This window comes from Panthera pardus, unplaced genomic scaffold (assembly GCF_024362965.1).
Source record: "Panthera pardus isolate Hobbes unplaced genomic scaffold, ASM2436296v1 HiC_scaffold_1, whole genome shotgun sequence".
Classification (NCBI taxonomy): Eukaryota; Metazoa; Chordata; class Mammalia; order Carnivora; family Felidae; genus Panthera; species Panthera pardus.
In genome coordinates this window covers 47,476,212-47,479,580 of record NW_026526654.1, presented here as the reverse complement: position 1 = coordinate 47,479,580, position 3,369 = coordinate 47,476,212, and the positions used below count along the sequence as shown (strand labels likewise).

General features: G+C 35.7%; 1 long non-coding RNA gene across 1 annotated transcript; it reads right to left on the bottom strand.

The window, feature by feature from the left end:
• Window positions 1-886: 886 nt before the first annotated feature.
• LOC109247178 (uncharacterized) lies at window positions 887-1,581 on the bottom strand. Its single transcript, XR_002071619.2, has 2 exons — window positions 1,275-1,581; window positions 887-1,050 (listed from the first exon to the last, which is right to left on the bottom strand). It is a non-coding gene; the product is annotated as an uncharacterized LOC109247178 (long non-coding RNA).
• Between the last annotated feature and the right edge of the window lie 1,788 nt (window positions 1,582-3,369).

Sequence of the window (3,369 nt, the reverse complement as noted above, 5' to 3'; positions counted from 1 at the left end):
TTTGGAAAAAAGAAGAAGGGGACTTTCTGTGGTAACAGAACTTTTTATATTTTGCTCTAAATTTGTACACATTTGTGAAAAATTTTCGAACTGTGCATTTAAAATCTCATCATCTTTTATATGCAAATCAAACTTCAGTCAAATTTGTTATTAAATACAAGACGAATCCAAAGGCAAATTGAAGATTTCATATCCATTTAAGTTAAATGGATATGAAGCTTGCAGTTGTGTGTGTGTGTGTGTGTGTGTGTGTGTGTGTGTGTGAGTATGTGTGTGTTAAGCTAAAACTAGATAAAGACTGATTTGCCAGATCCAACCCACAGGAATCAGCAATCTTACCCAAGTTACATTTTACTAATAATTTCAAACTTTTAAAGAGTAAGCAAGCATAGGTAAAGCAGAGATGTCTGGCACATCTTAGATGTCCCATTCTGTTTTACACTTCACTTATTGTTCCCTGGTACAGAATGGTAGGTTCATCAGGTCCTAAATGAGGTCCTACATCACCTCATACAGCAGGCAGCATTCATGCTATGAAACCTCTCCATTTTTTTTTTTTTTTTTTACCACAGAGACTTGACTATTTACCTGACATTTGATGTGGAGTTAGCCATAAATCCATTGATTGCAGGGGTGTTCACACAAAATGATCATAAACTAGTAATATACTATTAACAGCATTCCCAAGATAAATACTCTCCCCTAGCAAATACTGTTCACCTTGAAGTCCAGTTCTCATGCTTACAAAAATATTAGATGGGGCCATTTGCCTTCTCTTTCCTCTGTGAGTGCCTGGTCGCAGAACTGTAGATAAATGGAACACAGGTGAACAACATTATCCCCTTCCTTCTCAGGTTTTATAATAAAAGAAACTAACAATGCACTCTCCATTGTATTCATTTTTAATTTAGGTTGTAATGAACTTACAAAGCAATGCTTATTTATCTTTACTCCGTTTTAATGCTGGACAAATCCTTCACAATAGCTACAAAGAGATTCCTGAATAAACACTGACAAGTAGCATGTATAAAGTTGGGTCTCTGAAGATACCTTTTTTTTTTTTAACGTTATTTATTTTTGAGACAGAGAGAGACAGAGCATGAACAGGGAAGGGTCAGAGAGAGGGAGACACAGAATCTGAAACAGGCTCCAGGCTCTGAGCTGTCAGCACAGAGCCCGACGCGGGGCTCGAACTCACGGACCATGAGATCATGACCTGAGCCGAAGTCGGCCGCTTAACCAACTGAGCCACCCAGGCGCCCCTCTGAAGATACCTTTGATGATAACAGTTTTGTCTAAGGGGATGTCCACAGAGTACCCTGTGGGCATGAGGTGATTGTAGTTATAAACTTTCACAAAACATTGATCTTTGACCTCTTGACGATTTTCTTCTTGTCCATGGCAGCTGTCACTTAGTGGGAATAGCAGTCCATTTCAGTCACAAGAGCGAGCATGGCTGTAGGGATGATCTGAGGTACCATCATCAATGTTCTTCACAATGGCTGCTTTGCATCCAGAGTAGCATTGGGCCAGGGCCAGGACCAAAACCAACGTCTGGGGTGCCATGAACTTTAGTAGACACTTGAGCCTACAGCAGAATAGAAGAAATGACATTTCAACTCAAGATAAGGTCTTTAAAGGAGTGATTAAGGTAAAATGAAGTCTTTAAGGTGGACTCTAATCCACTATGACTTAGGTCCTTTTAAGTAGAGGAAATGTGGAAAATATCTGAAACTTGTGCGCACAGAGGACGGACCATGTGAGGATACAGTGGGAAGGTGGTGAGCTGCAAGACAAAGAAACCAAGCCTACTAACATCCTGACCTTGGACTTCTCACCTCCAGAATTATAAGAAATGAATTTCTTGTTGTTTAAGCCACCTAGTCCGTGGTACTTTGCTATGGCAGGCCTACAAGACTAGTAAACTTACCCAGTCTACTTCAGTCCTCAATGTGATAGGTAGACTAATTAAGTTTTATGGGCCACAGAAACAAAAAATTGATGCTTTAATTCATATTTAAAACGGGATTGCAGACATAGCTATTGAAAAAATATTTTTATTCTTTAGATTTTTTTTCTATTTGTGTGTATGTGTGTGTGTATGTGTGTTTTAGAGTATGTACATGTTTGGGTGTTGAGGAAGGAGAAAAATGACTTTGGGTAAGAAGTATGTTAATGCCAAATAAAATATAAGTGTATCATTACACCTAAAATACTGTCTTGAATATTAATAAATCCTATCATTCTCAGTGTACAAAACTGAATAAGTGCCAAAAATCAATCATTCAATAGGCATAAACAAAGAAAAAGTGAAGTAAATAAGTAATAGCTTGTATGTCTTTCACCTCTAATTCAAAAATTGGTCAGATTGTTTATTAGTTCATTAAATTTTCACTTCAGTGAGACATCAAAGCCTTGCACTCTGTATGCGTTGAAGTATATATGTGTTTACAACTAAAAACTGAGAATACATTTTGACATCTCAGATTTTCTTGCAAAATGAGTAAATGAAGGGTCACACCATGAGTATGATCCTAACCAATAGCTTGAAATAATGTGGAAATCATAAGATTGTGATTTTAAATAACAACTAATTTCTAAGTGTCTCTTTTTACAAAATGAATTTTAAAGAGATATCAATTCTTTAATTTTGATTTGCAAGACCTCTGATAACTTTTACACTAACACTATATATCTCTATCATGCAAAGTTGTCAGAGGAATATAGCAAAGAAAATCAAATAGCAGTTCAGAGAACTTACTAGACTTTTCTGGGACACAGAAATGTTAAAGAAATCAGATATGCCAGAGGGACACATCACACTTTAAAATAAATTCTATTTAAGGAAGCCAACCTATATAGCAGTTTTCTGCTCTTTTTCTTTCTTTTCTTTACTTTTTTTTAAACCAATTTCTCACAAAGCCCTCGCATCTCAGTGTACTCTCAGACAAGATTTATTAGCACAGGATTTTAGTTACTTGTCTAAACTTCAAAATTCTATTTTGTAGGATACTAGAGGCTATTCATTAGCATACTGTGAAGCACGTCATAAATAATTTAAACTATAGTTGTCAAGATAAATGAAAAAAATCAATTTATGCTGTGCTACCCTTAATTTTTTATTGTGCATGGATTTGCTTGCTTACTAATCTACAAAATCTAGTAAATCACAGTCCCTGTCATTTTAGTGAATTAATCTGCATCATTTCAACTTGACTGATTATGTCTAAGGAATTCCATCAAGAATCTTAGACTGTTATTCAGATATTGTTTTTAAAATGAATGTAAATACTTTCTCAAGTGATGTTCAGGAAACTCCAGGAAGTAATGAAGCAAAAATATTCCAACAGATTAGTATAAGTTATTTTT